Here is a 20,747-nt window from a genome sequence, read left to right on the forward strand (position 1 = left end):
ACCCTTCCTGTGTTAACTCTGTTTTCTCTTTACAGATGTACCAGACCTGCTGAGTTTCTCCAGCAATTTCTGTTTTTGTTTGTGACACAATTATTCTCATTAAACTTTCTAATGTGTTCATTCGGATTGAACATCATTTGATGCTGAAGGAATACAAGTCACCTTTAATGGAATACAATATAAAATGCAGATAAGTGTCATTGATCCTCCAAGGGTAAAGAAAATATGTACATGCATAATTAAAGCATTATACGTAATGTACCAGGATGTACCCAGCAGTGTACACTCCAGACAGAACACCTGACTGGAGTACGCATTGTTCCACAATACCAAAGACACTCAGTCAGTGCACATGCAGCAAGGGCTAACGTTATCCCATATATGGTTCCCTCTAACTTCAACACATGCTGCAAAATTCAAAAAGAAAACACCCTGACATCAGTCTAGTTGATCACTTACACTATACAAAATAAAACAAAGTACTGTGGATGCAGGAAATCAGAAATAAAAACAGAAATTGCTGGAGAAATTCAGCAAGTTTGGCAGCAACTGTGCAGAGAAAACAAACTGAACATTTCTTTATTCAGGACCTTTCTGATCACACCACTCAAGAAGTAGAAAAGAAAAGTTAACTAGTCAAGAATAAAATGAAGTTACCGTTACTGGTCTCTCACTCAGAATAATGTAACTGAACCTGGTGTTGTGTGATTTTTAATAATGTAACTGAAACAGTGATAAAACATGATAAATTTGAGAACCCATTTTCTGCTCAAGCTACCAGACTACCACTTCAATAGATTTGGCACAGGATGTTGTATTAAGGCAGACAGGAGTCCGAAATGCACTCACTGACCTGTGCTGAATGAGCGGTGACCCACAATGAGATGGGTAAGGAAGAGAGAGGGAGAAGCTCATGTGTCATCTCAGTGACCCTTGTCTTCGATGGAAGGAAAGCAAAATTAACAAGGCTTCCCATTCCAAAACCCAATGATCTCTTCTGAAAAGTACACCATGGCTTGCGAGCATTTGGAAGCAAATAGTCAAATAACGTGCTGCGATTTTCTTTTCAAACTTGCACATGATGAGCAGCAACTTGGGTAAGGTAGTGAACATCGCCATTTCTGTGCTCTAGCAGCAGTTTCCACTCCTCATGGAACAGACGGTATCCCTCATATTGCCTACAGTGTTCCTGACCAAACCTACATCATTCAGGTAAATACAGTAGAATAATTTCACCTGCTCACTTTGACAAGGCCTCAAGTGCTGCAATGGTAGTGTCCATACTTATGGACCAGGAGGCATAGGTTCGAGTCTCACCCACTCCAGAGTTGTGTAATGACATCTCTGAACAGACTGATTGGGAAGTATCTGCTAACTTTGACCGTTTTTAGGAAGTCATGGTGAAGGAACATGTTCCTGCTACTTCCCAAGTCAGTGTGGTGAATATGGTTTTAATTAAAGCCAGTAGGTGCTATAAGAAATGGCCCTCCACATCCAGTTGAATCCATACTTTCAAGGGGGAAAGGGCTGGCCAAGATAAATGAAGGAAGAAAAACAAAACCATTCAGAAGCCCTCCAAAGAAACATGTCTCAGTCTGTTTGGCAATGAGCACATGAGGTGGTACATTTGAAAGGAAAATTACAGATGGAAATTATACAGTGAATGGCAGAACCCTGAGGAGTATTGATATGCAGAGGGATCTGAGTGAAGCAGAGCTGATAGATGAGATAGTAAAAAAGGCTTATGGCATGCTTGCCTTCATTGAAAGGGGCATTGAGTATAAGAATAGACTATTTATGCTGCAGCTTTATAGAACTTCAGTTAGGCCACACTTGGAATATTGCATACAGTTCTGGTCACCGCACTATCAGAAAGATGTGGATTTTTTGAAGAGGGCACTCAAAAGATTTAACAGGATGTTTACCTGGTTTGGGGGATTTTAGCAAAGGTTGGATAGACTGGGTTTGTTTTCACTGAAATCCAGGAGGTTGAGTGGTGACCTGACAGATGTTTATAAGATTGTGAATGGCATGGATAGAGTAAAAAGTATGAGGCTTTTTCCCAGGGTAGAAAGGTCAATTACTAGGGGACACAAGTTCAAGGTGCGGGAGCTGGTGTGAGGTGGGGGGGGCGGGGAGGGGGGTGAAATGTTTAAAAGTGTGAGACAAGGTTTTCACACAAAGGCTGGTGAGTGGCCTGGAATGCATTCCCAGCGGAGGTGGTAGAAGCAGATGGAATAGGAGCATGCAAGAAACACCTGGATGAATTCATGAATAGGAAGGGAAAAGAGGGATACGGACCCTGTAAATGAAGACAATTTTAGTATGGAAGGGCAAGAGGTAGAGAGCCTTAAGAACTAACAACTAGAAAGAGGTTGCAAAGTACCAAGGTGGACTTCGAAGCAGTTTCCCTTACTCCTGGGCAGCCTCTCTGGCTGCCTCCAAAAACAATTGGCCCAATTCCATCCTGCATCAACATAATGGGGTCAAAATTGTGGAATTCAAGACCCCCACTTCTGACCCCCCCATTTGAGGCTGACAACGGGGTCCTGAGACTGGCATGACAATCTAGTCCAGGGGGGTTACCCAAAAACCTAAACAAGTTACAATGTTAGTTCATAACACGGATCACTGGACCTAAAATGCCAGGCCTGTGTACTTTGAGCACTAAGTCCATTCCTAGTTATTCAGAAAGGACAGTCAAGTGAGAAGAGGCGGTGCTATAAGATTGCTTCTGGTTTATTGCCTGGCAAAGTAGCAGCCTAAATAACATACATTTTGTAAAGAAGACGTTAACTCTGCTTTTCCTCCACAGATGCTGTGAGAGCTGCTGAATTTCTCCAGTAATTTCTGTCTTTGTTTCAGATTTCCAGAATCCGGAGTTTTCTCTCTCGTACCATGTCCAATACACGCAGAACAAACAACACAAGTGGAATTCCAAAACAGGAGACTACTTCAAGTTAAAATCCCCTTTCACAAAATTATTTCAATAATAGGGAACAGGTCCCAAAATGCACACTAGAGTAAAAGGAAGTTATTCTTTGCAGACTCTTAACTGTAAAAGATATCTTACATTCTCATAATAACCTAACAATTCTGATGAATATGTGACAATCACCTGAAACAGTCAGTGAAATTTAAGGGATCCAGGTTACTGAATCAGTCTTTACAATGTTCGTACAGAGGAAGGTGACCATTTGGTACACATACTTCCTCCATTCAACCACCATCCAGCTGTCCTTTGGAGTCCAATCTGCCTGGAGATTCATTCCAAAATATTGATCACTTGAAACTGACAAGTTCTGAAAGGGGGATGAAACAAAATGGAGTTATAACTGAAATGTTTGCAGGGCTCTGGGAAAGGTGCAGGGTATGGGTTGAATTAGATAGCTGTGTGGTCCCTTTCTGTGCTCTAGGATTTCATGATACTACTTTTGTCTTCTTTACAACATGTATGTTATTTAGGCTGTTACTTTGCCAGGCAAAGTACATTTCTCCTAATAAACCAGAAGCAATCTTATAGCACCATCTCTTCTCACTCGACTCTTCTTTCTGTTCCTGAATAACGAAGAATGGACTTAGTGCTTAAAATACACAGGTCTGGCTAGGCTGCGAAACAGTTCGGTGAAGATTTTCTCCAACTTGTAGTTTGCTCTCTTGGTTATATTGTTTGATATTCTTTTGCCTTGTTGATTGTGGCACTACATTAGTTGTGTATGTGGAGCCCACTTAGACACCTTTCTAAGCTGTGTCGGCACTAGGCATGAAGTAAGTGCTGCCATTTTAACAATAGTGGTTGAATATGGATTGACCAACTCCATGGAGTAGTTCACTTAAAACAGGAAAGCATGTTATAATGATTGAAGCAGACATGACAGCAGAACAAAGATTGCTACACGCATGGCTAGCAGACTAACTAGTAGACAGAGTATCAACACTGTATATGTACTAATCCTAACCCTCAACAATAATCTCTCTTAAAGGCAAGGTACATCTACAATGTGCGCATAGCCTATATTCCTTCCCAAGCAGATTAAATTTCACTCGGGACCATTTCCATTGATTCCACTGCCCTCCAAGTTTGGTTCCCAAAAGATACCCAATTTGCATTGTCTTAGACTTATTGATACAATATTAAATGATGTGGATTTCCACAGCATTGAAAGAAAGAGAAATATTTGTGAAGAGATGCTGAAAATCACTGAATACTGTAATGGACGAGGATGAAGTTAGTTATTCTAGTATTTAGCTGACAAAACATAATCAAGGATAGATACGCTGGATTCAATTTATTGTTAATTTTTATTATCTAGGTGACAGCAGAAAATTAATAATTAATAAAAATTAATGTATCTGTCCTACATCTTGGATCACTGTGAAATACTCTCACATCTACGTCCCAAGCCATCACAATTGTAAACAGTATGAAATCACTCTATTATCTTTTTAATACTGAGGTAAAGAGCCCCAATTTCTCAGGTTTGTCTTTGTGGCTCCATTTCCCTTCATCAGTGGAGTCCTCAGGAAACTGTGGAATTTCAGAAAGTGACAGAAGCTCTAACTCCCCCATAAAGCTCCATCATATCCTGCTCTCCACTACCTCCAGGTTTCAGCATTTTCACTTCATTCATTGCATGTGTACTTTGCGGCTGCCATCTTTGCAATGTTATCTCAGGCCAAAGTGTAAAAGCTTCCTATACCCTTTCCCACACCACGCCTTCCTCCCTCCTCCCCAAGAAACTCCCCGCCCCACTGAATATGAGAACCTTTAAGTTCTCTCAATGTCTCACACTTCAGTCACCAGCCTCAGCAGCAAAAGCAGGTGGTCCTGTACAGGAGGCCCAGTGTTATCTGGAGGGTTTGCTTTTAAAGCCAGCAAAGGTAAAAAGGTTCAGCTCTTGAGCCACACAGGTCAGGAAGGGATGAGGGCAATTGTATCATGTTTGCTCATCTCAGCAGTGACAGTAACAGGAGCACTCCAATTACCCCCGTGCCCCCCTCCCCAGTGAGGAAGAGCCTTGTTATGAAAGGAACCACAAAAAGATTTCCACACCTGATCACTGCCCAGTGACCCTTTGTTGTAACATCAAGTTGTCATATGCAGAGATGAACAGTGGCAGCTGTAAGGTTACCTCCACTTGTTAAATCTCCCGTAGTTTGCAAATTGTTTCTCCTGTCACTGTGACTAACCATTGGTGACACCAATCTTCAGGTTCATTTGAGGATGGATAGCTGAAAGTCCAAGGTTAAGACAGTGTCTGCAGGAAAAATCTGATAAGAGAATGGTTTAATTCCTCCCTGACCATTTTGAGATGCCTCAGAGACTTGGGAGTGAATTAATCTGATGAGTACAAGGTGGTATCCAAGCAAATTAAAGCTCAGAGATTAGCTGGCAGCCTAGCAACTCTACAGTTGGCACTTGTGTGTATGATAGAATTACACACTCACACAATCTGTGGTCTGAAAAGGAAAACACCAGCCTAATCTGAAAACTCCAGAAACAATATCGACATGAGTTTCTAAAATTATAGCAAAAAGCACGAAGCCTTTCAGTAAACATAAGTCACGTGAAATATTCATATTGTGTATCTTTCAATCCTGATAAATACACCCAAGAGATTCTCTCTTTGTCATTAACTTGCTTCAAGTTTTAATAACAGCCAAGAAGGTGTTCTATGTTTACAAATCCTTCTTTGATATTTAAAAAAAACTCTTGAGAGACTTGTATGAAATTCCAACATTTAAAAGGGATCTGGTGTAAGGTTGGGAAAGATTGAGAAGAATATGAGCCAAATCCTGGCATTTGGGACTAGGCCAGATTGCGGTATCTGGTCAGCATAGAACATAGAACATAGAACATAGAACAATACAGCACAGAACAGGCCCTTCGGCCCAGGATGTTGTGCCGAACTTCTATCCTAGATTAAGCACCCATCCATGTACCTATCCAAATGCCGCTTAAAGGTCGCCAATGATTCTGACTCTACCACTCCCACGGGCAGGGCATTCCATGCCCCCACCACTCTCTGGGTAAAGAACCCACCCCTGACATCTCCCCTATACCTTCCACCCTTCACCTTAAATTTATGTCCCCTTGTAACACTCTGTTGTACCCGGGGAAAAAGTTTCTGACTGTCTACTCTATCTATTCCTCTGATCATCTTATAAACCTCGATCAAGTCACCCCTCATCCTTCGCCGTTCCAACGAGAAAAGGCCGAGAACTCTCAACCTATCCTCGTACGACCTATTCTCCATTTCAGGCAACATCCTGGTAAGTCTTCTCTGCACCCTCTCCAAAGCTTCCACATCTTTCCTAAAGTGAGACGACCAGAACTGCACACAGTACTCCAAATGTGGCCTAACCAAAGTCCTGTACAGCTGCAACATCACTTCACGACTCTTGAATTCAATCCCTCTGCTAATGAACGATAATACACCATAGGCCTTCTTACAAATTCTATCCACCTGAGTGGCAACTTTCAAAGATCTATGTACATAGACCCCAAGATCCCTCTGTTCCTCCACCTGACTAAGAACCCTACCATTAACCCTGTATTCCGCATTCTTATTTGATCTTCCAAAATGGTCAACCTCACACTTGGCAGGGTTGAACTCCATCTGCCACTCCTCAGCCCAGCTCTGCATCATATCTAAGTCCCTTTGCAAACGACAAATGCCCTCCTCACTGTCCACAACTCCACCTATCTTCGTATCATCTGCAAATTTACTGACCCACCCTTCGACTCCCTCATCCCAGTCATTAATAAAAATTACAAACAGCAGAGGACCCAGACCTGATCCCTGCGGAACTCCACTTGTAACTGGGCTCCAGGCTGAATATTTACCATCTACCACCACTCTCTGACTTCAACCGGTTAGCCAGTTTTCTATCTAATTGGCCAAATTTCCTTCTATCCCATGCCTCCTGACTTTCCGCATAAGCCTACCATGGGGAACCTTATCAAATGCCTTACTAAAATCCATGTACACTACATCCACTGCTCTACCCTCATCCACATGCTTGGTCACCTCATCGAAGATGGATTGAAGGGTCTGTTTCCATGCTGGATGACTCTATGACTGGAATATCCTAAGATATCCTAAGATATCAAGGCACTGCCACAGCCATTTGTTGCAATTTGGGAAGTGTAGCATCCAGTTTGTGCATCACAAGGTTCCAAAAGCAAAGTTTTAACAACACGATAATCGTTTTTTTTATTAAAGTAGTATTGTTTGAGGAATAAATATTGGCTAGGACCCAATTGAATATTCCCCTGACCCTCTTTGGAACAGTACCATCAGACCTTTAACATCTAACTGACAGTGCAGAAGTGCTCTTGTTATAATGTCCCCCCTAAAACATGACACTTCTATCAGTGCAATGCTCTCTCGATATTGACCCTCCGACAGTGCGGCGCTCCCTCAGTACGGACCCTCAGACAATGCAGCACTCCCTCAGCACTGACTCTCCGACAGTGCGGCGCTCCATCAGTACGGACCCTCAGACAGTGCAGCACTCCCTCAGCACTGACTGTCCGACAGTACGGTGCTCCCTCAGTACGGAACCTCCGACAGTGTGGTGCTCCCTCAGTACTAACCCTCTGACAGTGCAGCACTCCCTCAGTACTAACCCTCCAAAAGTGCAGCACTCCCTCAGTATGGATGTGGTGCTGGCTCGAATGGCTGAATGGCCTACTCCTGCATCTACTGTCTATTGTCTATGGACCATGCAGCGCTCCCTCAGCACTGACCTTCCAACAATGTGGTGCTCCCTCAGTACTGACTCTCTGACGGGGGGGGGGGGGCGGGGAAATCTCCCTCAGTACTGCACTGAAGCACCAGCCTGGAGTTTTGTGCTCAGGTCTCTGGCATGAGTCAGATGTAAGATTGCAGTGGGACCTTGGACATCTACTTGAGAGGGCAAGATGGTGCCTTGGCCTAGCATCCTGTCTGAGGGAAGGCATCTCCAACAATCCAGCACACTGTGTGTAGTGCACTGTATTGGGAGATTCAGTCTGGATTAGGGGCTCAGGTCTCTGATGTGTAGGTGATACCTACTAACCCTGTAGCAACGGTGCAAGAAACCCAAGGAATCTATGTACATAAAGCAACACACCATGTAAGCCTGGTGACAGCGATAAATCAACTAGGAGAAAATGAGGACTGCAGATGCTGGAGATCAGAGCTGAAAAATGTGTTGCTGGATAAGCGCAGCAGGTCAGGCAGCATCCAAGGAACAGGAGAATTGACGTTTCGGGCATGAGCCCTTCTTCAGGATTCCTGAAGCCCTTTCCTGAAAGCTTATGTCCAAAACGTCGATTCTCCTGCTCCTTGGATGCTGCCTGACCTGCTACGCTTTTCCAGCAACACATTTTTCAGCTCTGACAGCAATAAATGTATGTTTCTGATGACTCCCTGCCCCCATCCCAAACCAGACAGCCAGCAATGCAGTCAGTAAGTGTACTGAGGGTAACCTGAGTATGGAAAACTCGTAACCTGCTCATTTAATCTGCCAACAGGAAGACAGCTGTCTGCTCTAATTAAAGTGATCACATAAGGGAGCTCAATTGGTCCCCTCCCCACCACCAGCACAACCACTTATTTCTTCAGCACTGCTGCCAAGCAGTTTGTAGGAACACAGGGAGAAATAAACATCATTCAAATCAAAACCACTTCCTTTTGAAAGGAAGGAGAAAAATTTTGGAAAGGAGATGTGCAGCTTTGGACAAGACACAACCATGTGGATGAAGACTCCCAAGATACTGCAGGTGAATAAACTGGTTGAACAATGCTTTGAGGCATGTCTCTTTTTATATTGTGTGATCTTCCCTTTCCTGACATTCCCAGCGGTAGGAATTGTGATTCCTGTAGCTCAATCACAGTGTGTTAAAATAGGGCTTTGAGCAGCCCAGTTTCCCCTGGTCAAAAGATGCAGACAGGTTTGTGGATGACACAGGAACAACTCTGCTCCAATTTGGAGGTACTGGCATGTCTTCTTCATTACTCTTTCATGGGATGTGGAAGTCACTGGCGGGGCCAGCATTAGTTGCTCACCCCCAATTACCCTTGAACCGACTTCTAGAGCATCCCAAGTGAACCACATAGCTGTTTGTCTGGAGTCACGTGTGGGTCAAACCAAGTCAGGATGGCATTCCCTGAAGGACATTATTGTAAAAGTCCATCTAGCTCACTAATCAATGATTGTTGTAATGGTGACCACTTATTTTACTGGGCAGATTTTATGAATTGAATTTAAAAGTGCACCGGCTGCCATGGTAGGAATTGAACCAATGTCCACCCAAAGTAATAGATCACCTCGATGCCAGAATCTCCCACATCCCTCCCCTCTTTATGCAAACGCTACACAAATCTCGCAGATTTGCCCCTTCAGCAATTAAGTAAAATATTGTCATGTTCCACTTTAAATATTTAAAGATTGATTTTTATCATTTTTTAAAAAACCTAAATAGTTCAGATGCCAGTTGCATTGTTCACATATCATATCTCATCAGAGCTGAGTTCAGTCTTAAAGTCCAAAATCTATAGTCAAACCTTGGTGCATGAGCTAGGTGCAGATCGGAGGGCACTTTGGAGTAACACTCAGTGTCCCAAGGTCTATTAGATTAGCTCAGAATTAAAACAAGAACTCCTTTTGTTTCTGTTTCTGGAAATAAGACTTATGGCCACTGTCTGTGCAGACTTATATTTGTGGTTTCTGCAGAACAATCTATATAGTTGGGATTTTGAACTGTTCAAACAACATGACTGACTCAAACAGAGCTAAGTGAGATTTAACTATCAAAATAAAATGTGGTGAACAGCTGCTGCCCATGACATCTGCACCCAAGATCTTTTCGTTAATGATCCCTGGTTATTGGAGATCTCGGGTGTGGAACAGGAGGCTGGGAACCTGTCAAATGATTTAATGCAGTTCGTGAATTGGGGAAAGAGACGTGGGAGAAAGAGTAAGCAGGATGCATGCAGTAATACTGAGAAGATTAAGACACTTGTCTTCCTTATTTTCTCCATTAATTATACATTTTAGTTCCAGTAGAATTCTGCCTTTTGTTAGGAATGTCACTCACAGGTAGATGCTGTCATAGGTCACTTATCCTGTCAGACACAAGTTAAAATAAATACCTACGGATGAAAAATGGGCTGAACAAATGCTTCTGCTTCCAAATTAAAATGACTGAAATGATCAGAGGAAACTGCAGGAAACAATAAATTAGGGTTATCCCAAACTGATGTTATCAGTGGCCCAGTTCCATTTACTTTGTTTGTGTGTCACACCCCAACCATGTGAAGTATGACACAGGTACATTTTTTGGATAATCTGCGAGCTGTGCAGGTGGACTGAACACTTCAAATGTATCTTGAAAGTCTGAATATTTCCAAAATAGGACAAATAACACATGAGCTCACAGACAGAGCATTACATCAAATGCCCAATGAATAATGAATGGGGTGGAATTGCTCATCCAGGGGAGAAGAATCAAGGGATAGCCAGCCTTGCTTAGACCAGAAACAGTCTCTTTTGGCTCTTAGCTGAACCCAAAGTGCAACCATCAACTGCTCCACTGACTGACCACTCTTTCTATATGAATTTAATGAAGGAGACAAGAAGAAACATAACAGTTCCACAGTTAAGAACACAGAGAGTAGGAGCAGGAGTAGGCTGTTCGGCCCCTCCAGCCTGCTTTATCAGTCAGTAAGTTCACAGAGTGGCTTTACCTCCAGTTTCCTGCCTGCTCCCACCAACCCACGATTCCTTTGTCAATCGAGTATCTATCTACCTCAGTCCTTGAAGCTACTCAGTTTCCACTTCTCATTGTGGGAGGGAATTCCAAAAGCAATGATCCTCAGAACATAAATTCCTTCTCATTCCTGCCTTAAGTTGGAGACTCCTCATTTTGAAACCTTGCACCCTACTTCCAGATTGCCACGAGAGGAAACATCCTTCTACAAGTTCACAAATATCTGTGATCTGAAATGTGTGCATACAGCTGTTGTACCCCTTCAAAAAAATCACTGGTCCATTCAAACACAAGAAACGTCCACCAACAGCTCCAAATACTCGGATCTGAATCAAGTTAGATTACAGACTGACATGCCATTCCTTCCCTTCTTCAGCAGACAGAAAGCAAAGCAGAAAGATAGCAATTCTGTCTCCAGAGTCAATAACAAAAAGCATGCAGGCAAGCCTGAAATATTACACCACCTAGTCAAAGCTATCCATGCTGCCAATATAAAAGACATAGGCTTCTTACTTTGGCTGAGTGAAACAACTCAATTCAGATCGGAAATCAGAATTTTAAAAGTTTTTCAATTTTTTTTTAAAAAGCATGAGTTTGTATTCTCCCACTTCATGTAATCTATATCTGAGCATATCACAGCATCATATAACATGGACAAAGTCCATGCAGCCCATCTATCCAATTAGCTCTATTCCTCCCTGTTGGTTTTCCCTTTAGAAAATATACCAAGCTCTTTTTTGGAAGTTACAGCTCAATCTGCATCCGCCAAACTTTCAGGCAGCACGTTCCAAATCACAGCAACTCTGTTATGAGAAATGTTCTGTATCCCTCCTGGATTCTTCACGCCAACCACCTTAAATCTGTGTCCTCTAGTTACCAATCTTCTGCTAACAGAAACAACTTCTCCCCTTTTATTTTGTTAGAACCCCTCGTAATGTTGTGTGCTTGATTACATCACCCCCTTACTCTGCCATGCTCTAAGGACAGCAATTCCAATTTCACAAATCTCTCAGCATAACTTAAGTCCCTTGTCCCTGGATTCTCTACTCACTTCCTAAATTGTGATCCCAGTATTCAATACAATGTTTTGTATGAGGAATAACCCCAAAAGTGAAAGCGAGATTAAACACCTTCAACAGCTAAATAGAGCAAGTGGAATTCACTACCACAGAAGGTGGTTGAGGCCAAATCATTACATGTTTTCAAGAATGAGGTGGACTTGGCTGCTGGGGCTAAAGGGATCACGGGATATGGGGGAGGGCGGAATTAGAGTGTGGAGCTTGATTATCAGCCATAATCATATTGAATGATGGAGCGCGCTCAAGGGTCAAATGGCCTACTCCTGCACCTAAATTCTATGTTTCTATATGTTCCAGACTTCAAATTAACAATGCCACTAGGAACCAGCCAATAAATCTGTTATTGCTTTTCCATTCAACATTTGATTATGGTGTTGTTAACAGACTCATGTTTCCCATGTGGTAAATCAAAGAGCTTCTCTTATATTTTCTCAAGACTTTTCATTACCAGCTACAATATTCAATACCATTTAAATTGTTCAAAACTCAGATGCAAACCCAATAAGAATTTAGCTGATTGTACTGTAACACAAACTCCTGCAGAGAAACTAAGCTAGCGATAGTCCCACATTGCATTCTGCCCATTTGGAATGCCTTTGTTACTGTCTGTGAATTTTTAAACAGATTTTAACTGGTTCAGATACTCTTTTGATAATGAACTTGGAAAAATGATTTCTATGCTGCAGCACATCACAAAGTCAGGCATTACTAAAAAATGATCCATAAATGCAGCAAAACTGCAGAAAGCCAATCACTTTCAACAGCCAGCATTAAAGCAAAGGCAATAAACACCAAAAGTGTTGGAGATTCAGTAGATCTGGCAGGATCTGCAGAGTGAGAAGCAAGAGTTAATGTTTCAGGTCAATGCTCATTTCTCAGTTCTAATGTGTTTCCTGAATCCACAAGACTGCTTTTTTTTAAACATATGTCTGAAGGGTTTCTGTTTCCCGAAGTATTTTTCTAATTGAACAGAACAGTGGCTGAACAGAAACAACAGAACATTATATAGATTGCAAAGTAATGCACCTGTCTTTTAGATGCATCAATAAGCATCACTGATACTAAATGCTCAAGCCAACTGCACTCATTTGCCTTTCACTCCCCAACAGGAGTATTTCAGAGCTGGGTTAGTGATGCTCAAATTAGCAAAGGCCACCAAATTCAGTCATTCAGAACAGTCCCTAGATTTAAGAAGTGGCTACTTGTACCAAATGTTATGAACTGTTGCATTGCCTTATTCTGCCTTCTTGAAACATGTTTATAGAGTGCATTAGAAGGAATAAAACAGCAAACGGTACAGAAGATGCTAATAATGCACACACCATCCTCGCACATGATAGACAGGCAAAGTATTGGTGGATTATTCGAAGCACTTCAACACAAACTGGAAGACTAGGTTTGGGAAGACAGGTCATAGAGTTATGCAGCACATAAGGAGGCCACTAATATGTCACACCAATACCACTGGTTTGAAAGAGCAAATCTCTATGGCTGGTGACTGGCAACAGTTTGACTCAGGCCCATCGTAATTGGAGGGGATTGAAATCTCACCCACAGTTTGGAGTTTCCCACCATTTCAAAGACATTCAGCCATGCTGTCATTGGATCTAAAACACAAGACTTTGCACTCAGCCAACACTGACCTTCTCTTGCCACAGTTTTGTCCGCTTACAGAATCTATGCTCCTTTGTAACCTCCCAGCGTAACCTCCCTACTGTAGCTGCTGCCCTTTGTGATATTAGCAAGGCTTTGCTGCACAACTCTATATGACTTCACCCAAGTCATCAACAAGGTAATGTAATTTAAGTTGAAGCTCCAGAACAGATCACTGCAACTTGTCACATACCAGCAGAGCAGATCTCTGTTTTCCTTTCTTTACTACGCCCATCCCAAGCATGAACAATTTCTGGCCTGTGTTGTTAGCAGCTACAAGTGATGAAACCTGCTAGAGATGGGGCAGTGAAAAGTTTGAAAGAATTGTAGATGCAGCATTCCCAGTACTGGGAAGTGAGGAAGTCTCATGCAGAGGTTCAGGTTTTGCCATGAGGATTGGTGAGCAAGAAGAGGCTTCTGAGGATTTAACTCATGGAGTGGGTTTGGGAGTCATGGTATAGAGGAGAGGAAGTGGAATCAGACTTAAGAACTGAGAGGCCAGCACCAGGAAGGACAGAGGAGCCGAGGTTTCAGACAGGAATATCGACCAGGCTGGAAAAACAGAGAGAAATTGAAAGCTATGGAACTAACAAGATAGGCAGACAGTCAAGAGAGTTGAACAAAAGGCTGCACATCTCCACAGTGAAGGGGGCTGGAGACATGCAACAATGCCGTGACATACATCAGGAATTGTATTTGTAAACACTGGCATTAAGAATATGTCAAAAATCACGCACAGAAAAGCTGTTCCGGGAGTGCAAGGTCTTTAACAGGAAAGGAGTATAAAAGTACTGAAACCGTACCTATTGTGGCTATCTTGCTTGTGGACAAGAAAAGTTAAAATTCTTCCAACTGAACTAAATACAACTTGCTGAAAATACACAACTAGTCAGCCAGAATCTAGGGAGAAAAAATTTTGACTTCATTTTCTTTTCTCCCTGTAGATGGATCTTCACCATAAACAAAAAATGCCTCTCCATGTTTTCCTTTCCTCTACACAACAGGTGTCAAACCTGCTCACGGTTTAATTCCCCAGGCAGCCTCTTCCTGCCCACCAACCCTCATGGCAAACTTGAACCTGCTCATGAGGTCTCCTCACTTCCCAGTACTGGATGCTCTGATGAAAAGACATCTAGACTGGAAATGTTAGCTTGCTCTCTCTCCATGGATGCTGCCTGACCCACTGTGATTTCAAGCATTTCTTGTTTTCCAGCATCCGCAGTAATTCGCTCCTGATGGACCTTCAGTTTGTTTCCTGCATCCTTTAACTTTATGTTGACTTGCATCTGATATGTTCCATAATTTCAATCATAGCTTTAAAGGCAAAATCCTCCAGTTCTGTTATGACCAAGAACAATAACAAATAATAATTTTACATTAAATGTCACATTCATTTCTCACATTTGGCTTCACTTTGGTATAAAATGTGCACATTAGGATTGCTGCTTAAGTGATTTATAACTTCACTATCAGGACAATATGTAAGATAACTTGCAGTGTTTCTTTATATGGCTAACCTCTACTCTTTATCCCATGTTCTGACTGTTTGTATTTACCTGAGGTATTTTGAGCAATGCATCATATTCGCAGCTGACCTCAACCAGATACTGGATTTTGGAATACCAGCTAAAGATGTCCAATAAGAACCATCACTGTGACCACAGCACTAAAGATCTGGACAAGTGACCAATGAACAAACATCACGAGAGAGTACCTTGAGATGCTTGGTTTACCATTTCTGGTTGAGTATTGAGTCCCCATGATCTCTTTTAACTGACTCAGCTAGTTTTCTTTTTTACTTCAGTGATGGAGAAATTTCAATAGAATCAGGAAAATTTGGGGGTGGGATGCTCAATCCTAGGTCTTCAAATGTTGAATAAACTATGTTAGAATTATAATCAGAAAGTCAATGTGGTAAACAAACTTGTGTCAAACTCTGTTGACCACATACAACTTTGTGCAAAGTCCCCTTCAGTTATCAGCTGTGTTCACTGACCTACCGTTTACCTGCAAAATTAAAATTCTCATCCTGAGTTAAAATCACACTACTGCTTCACTCTTCCCTATCTCTGTAACCTCCTCCAGATTGACAACTCTCTGAAAATTTGCCAAGATGGAGGAGCAGAAACGTGTCATTCAGCCCATCATTCAATGAGATCATGGCTCATCTGATAATCCTCAACCCCAGTTTGCTGCCTTTTCCCCAAAATTCTTTACTGATTGAGTATCTGTCCTTCTCAACACTGAAAACACTAATACAGTTAACAACCCTGCCTTCTTCTTTGGGCCTATACTCACCCATAAAAGGAAACAATTTCTCCACGTTTGCCTGTCAAGTTCCCTAAGAAATTTGTGCATTTGAACAAAGTTACTCATCATTCTTCTAATCTCCAATGAGGCCCAATTTACTCTACCTCCCCTCAAGAGAAAGTGCCTCCTTACTCAGGATTAAACTCGTGAACTTCCTCTGGGCTACCAGCCTTTCTTTGGACATACAGACCAAAACTGTTCTCACTATTCTAGATGTGATCTGACTAGGGTTTTGTATAGTTTTAACAAAACTTTTATGCTCCATTTCCTTTGAAATAGAAGCCAACGTTGCATTTCTCTTCCCACTGAACTTGGATGCTAGCATTTGTTTTGGAGTCCTGCCTCTCCAGTTTTGACCATTTGACCATCTCACAGTTGCCTCACTCCATCATCTCTTCTGTACAGGACTGTGGGTGTACCTTAACCTGGAACACTGTAATGGTTCAAGGCAGCAGCTCACCACCACCTCCTTCAGGGCAATAACGGGAGTGCCACAAATGCTGGCTTCACCTGCGATGTTTACATTCTATCAACAAATTTGGTAAAATTAGCAATGGTCTGTCTTTCCTCCTTTAAGACATGACTTAAACCTACAGAGGAGGAACTGTTGAATGTCTTGAAACACATAAAAATGGACAAATCCCCAGGACCTGATCAGGTGTACCCTAGAACTCTGTGGGAAGCTAGGGAAGTGATTACTGGGCCCCTTGCTGAGATCTTGTATCATCAATAGTCACAGGTGAGGTGCCGGAAGACTGGAGGTTGGTTAATGTGGTGCCTCTATTTAACAAAGGTGGTAAGGACAAGCCAGGGAACTATAGACCAGTGAGCCTGACATTGGTGGTGGGCAAGTTGTTGGAGGGAATCCTGATGAACAGGATGTACATGTATTTGGAAAGGCAAGGACTGATTAGGGATAGTCAATATGGCTTTGTGTGTGAGAAATCATGTCTCACAAACTTGATTGAGTTTTTTGAAGAAGAATCAAAGAGGATTAATGAGAGCAGAGCGATGGACATGATCTATATGAACTTCAGTTTGGTGCTTGACAAGGTTCCCCACGGGAGACTGGTCAGCAAGATTAGATCTCATAGAATACAGGGGGAACTTAGCCATTTGGATATAAAACTGGCTCAAAGATAGAAAACAGAGGTTGGTGGTGGAAGGTTGTTTTTCAGACTGGAGACCTGTGACCAGTGGAGTGCCACAACGATCGGTGCTGGGTCCTCTACTTTTTGTCATTTACATAAATGATTTGGATGTGAGCATATGAGGTACAGTTAGTAAGTTTGCAGATTACACCAAAATTGGAGGTGTAGTGGACATCGAAGAAGGTTACCTCAGATTACAATGGGATTTTGATCAGATGGGCCAATGGGTTGAGAAGTGACAGATGGAGTTTAATTTAGATAAATGCATTGTGCTGCATTTTGGCAAAGCAAATCAGAGAAGGACTTATACACTTAATGGTAAGGTCCTAGAGGGTGTTGCTGAACAAAGAGACCTTGGAGTGCAGGTTCATAGCTCCTTGAAAGTGGAGTCACAAGTAGCTAGGCTAGTGAGGAAGGCGTTTGATATGCTTTCCTTTATTGGCCAGAGTATTGAGTACAGGAGTTGGGAGGTCATGTCGTGGCTGTACAGGACATTGATTAGGCCACTTTTGGAATACTGTGTGCAATTCTGGTCTCCTTCCTGTCAGAAAGATGTTGAGAAACTTGAAAGAGTTCAGAAAAGATTTACAAGGATGTTGCCAAGGTTGGAGGATTTGAGCTATCGGAAGAGGTTGAATAGGCTGGGGCTGTTTCCCCTGGAGCGTCGGAGGCTGAGGGGTGACCTTATAGAGGTTTATAAAATCATGAGGGGCATGGATAGGATAAATAGACAAGGTCACTTCCCTGGGGTGGGGGAGTCCAGAACTAAAGGGCATAGGTTTAGGGTGAGAGGGGCAAGATATAAAAGAGATCTCAGGGGCAACTTTTTCACCCTAAGGATGGTACGTGTATGGAATGAGCTGCCAGAGGAAGTGGTGGAGGCTCGTACAATTGCATCATTTAAAAGGCATCTGGATGGGTATATTAATAGGAAGGATTTGGAGGGAAATGAGCCAGGTGCTGGCAGATGGGACTAGATTGGGTTGGGATATCTGGTCAGCATGGACGAGTCGGACCGAAGGGTCTGTTTCCGTGCTGTACATCTCTATGACTCTATGACTTCCACCAAACTTTGGTCACCCTCCTTACATCTTGTTCTTTGGCTCAGTGTCAATTATTTTTGCCTAATAATGCTGTTGTGAAACATCTGGGGACGTTTTATTATGTTAAATGCACTGTATAAATGTATATTATTGTCATTTAAATATTTCACATTCCTCTACCATCAAATTAGCAACAGATCATTGAATAGGAAGCTTGCCAACCATGCAGTACTTCCCACAATTTATTTTTCCAGATGCAACATCTTATACTCGCCTCAATCTGTTCCTCCCAAACTACATAATTTCGGTACCAGCCTAGGCACACCCAACGACTTCATTTCTAAAAGGCATAAATTAAATATTCCGCTTGCAACTTCTTTACTTCTACTGAGATGCTTGACAGCATGTTCTACATACAACAGCGAGAAGGAGGTAGTAGTTTGGCTGGCCTAGCAATCCAGTGGTAAAAACAGAAGATGCTCGAAGAAGAGTCCACAAAACATCGGAGCAGAAGTAAACGATTCAGCCATTGAGGTTGCTCCACCATTCAATGACATTGTGGTTGCTCTGATGGAGGAGAGGTGATGGCCTATTGATATTATTACTGGACTGTGACTACAGAGACCCAGGCAATGTTCTGGGGACCTGGATTCACATCCCACCATGGCAGAGGTGGAATTCAGATTCAATAAGGAATCCTGGGTTAAGAGTCTAACAATAATAATAATTGATTGTTGGGGAAAACCCATCTGGTTCACTTATATCCTCTAGGGTAGGAAACTGTCACTGTTACCTTGTCTGACCTTGTGAATCAAGAGCCAGAGCAATGTGGGTGACCCTTAACTGCCCTCTGGAATGGGTGATGTCCTCATCCCACGAATCAATGACAGAAAAAAACAAGTAACATTCAATTCCAATTTCCTGTCTTTTCTCCATAACTCTTGATTCCCTTACTGATTAAAATGTGTCTCTCTTAACCTTGAATCTATTTAATGACACAGCGCCCACAGTCTTCTACAGTGAAGAATTCTACAGATTCATCTCCCTCAGAAAAGAAATTGTCGTCAAATTGGGCTTGAAACATTGATTCTGTTGCTCACTGCACAGATTTGTTGAGTGTTTCCAACACGGACTGTTTTTATTTCAGATTTCCAGCATCTGTAATATTTTGCTATTATTGTGATCTTGAAGCCCAGACTAATGGTCTAATGACAAGAGTTCAAATCCCACCACATCATCTGGAGAAATTTAAATTCAATTAATAAATCCCAGCATTGTTACAGCATAGGAAGTACTGGATTAGTGGTGCTGGAAGAGCACAGCAGTTCAGGCAGGATCCAACAAGCAGCCTGAACTGCTGTGCTCTTCCAGCACCACTAATCCAGTATTTGGTTTTCAGCATCTGCAGTCATTGTTTTTACAGCACAGGAAGTGTCCAGTTGGCCCATCGTGCATCCATTGGCTCTTCAAACAATCATTACCGAGCCTAACCTCCTGCCTTTGTACATCATTTCTACCCAAATAACCAACTTGAATACTTCAGTTAAACCTGTCTCCATCACAGTTCCAGGCAGTGCATTCCACAGCCTAATTACTCACTGGATGAAAAGGACATTTTTTCACATCAACCTGACTTTACTTGTGCATTAATTTAAATCTATGCCCGCTCATTCTTTTTTCTATTATGAGTAGGAACAGCTTCTCCCTACCTACTCCCTCCAGCCCACTCATGATTTTGAACACCTCTCTCAGGTCTCCTCTCAGCCGCTTTCTCTCCAAGGAGAACAGTCCAACTTTTGATTGGGAGCAACATGATGGCTCAGTGGTTAGCACTGCTTCCTCACAGAACCAGGGACCTAGGTTCCATTCCTGCTTCAGGTCTGTGTGAAGTTTGCACGTTCTCCCTGTGTATGTGTGGGTTTCCTCCATGTGCTCCAGTTTCCACCCACAGTCCAAAGATGTACTGGTCAGGCGAATTGGCCATGCTAAATTGCCCAAAGTATTAGATGCATTAGTCATATGTAAATGTTGGGTAGGGAAATGGGTCTGAGTGGGTTATCCAAGTCATTGTGGACTTGTTGGGCCGTAGGGCCTGTTTCCATACTGTTAGGAATCTAATCTAAAACTTTTTCAATCTACAGGCGCTCCCTGATTTACAAATACCTGTCCTTATGAATGAGATTCTAACCCTACTCAGAAATGGCCATTTTATATTCTGTTATATTGTGTTCTGACAAACGTACAAATCAACTTACAAACTTACTCAGGAATGGAATTCATTTATAACCTGGGGACTGTCCATACCCTCATAACTGAAGTTCATCACTGGATGCATTCTTGTAAATCACTTCTGCATTCTCTCCAATGCATCTATATCTTTCCCATAACGTGGCGCCTACAAATTGGACCCAATATTCCAGTTGAGGTCCAACCAGTGTTTTATGCATCAGGAATTGAAAGCGAAGTGCAGTGATGGAGACCATGAAACTATCATTGAGGATGAAGAGTCACTGGACTCCAGACGTTGCCTCTGTTTTCGTTCTCTCCACACTGCTAGACCTGCTGAGTTTCTCCACCATGTTCTTTAAGCTATCATTGATTGTGGTTAAAGCCCTCTGGCTCACTTCTAGAGATTAAAATCTTACCTGGTCTGGCCTATTTGTGACTCCAGACCCACAGCAATGTGGACTGAAGGTTGAAATGACTTCAGCGAGCTTTTCAATTCAAGGGCGGTGAGGGAATTAGCGATAAA

General features: G+C 42.4%; 1 protein-coding gene across 5 annotated transcripts in view; it reads right to left on the reverse strand.

Annotated features, from left to right (window-relative positions):
* The window catches only part of LOC140482781 (FERM domain-containing protein 6-like), a 109,257-nt gene that overhangs the window by 53,181 nt on the left and 35,329 nt on the right, over window positions 1–20,747 (reverse strand). The window contains exon 1 of one of the 5 annotated variants that reach the window (XM_072580390.1): window positions 20,641–20,723. The exons of the other annotated variants lie outside the window; for them this stretch is intronic. The gene's annotated coding sequence lies outside the window, so the exon portion shown is untranslated. Of the gene's footprint in view, window positions 1–20,640; window positions 20,724–20,747 lie in introns of those variants that run through there. 5 annotated transcript variants of the gene reach the window in all.

This window comes from Chiloscyllium punctatum, chromosome 11, assembly GCF_047496795.1.
Source record: "Chiloscyllium punctatum isolate Juve2018m chromosome 11, sChiPun1.3, whole genome shotgun sequence".
Taxonomy (NCBI): domain Eukaryota; kingdom Metazoa; phylum Chordata; class Chondrichthyes; order Orectolobiformes; family Hemiscylliidae; genus Chiloscyllium; species Chiloscyllium punctatum.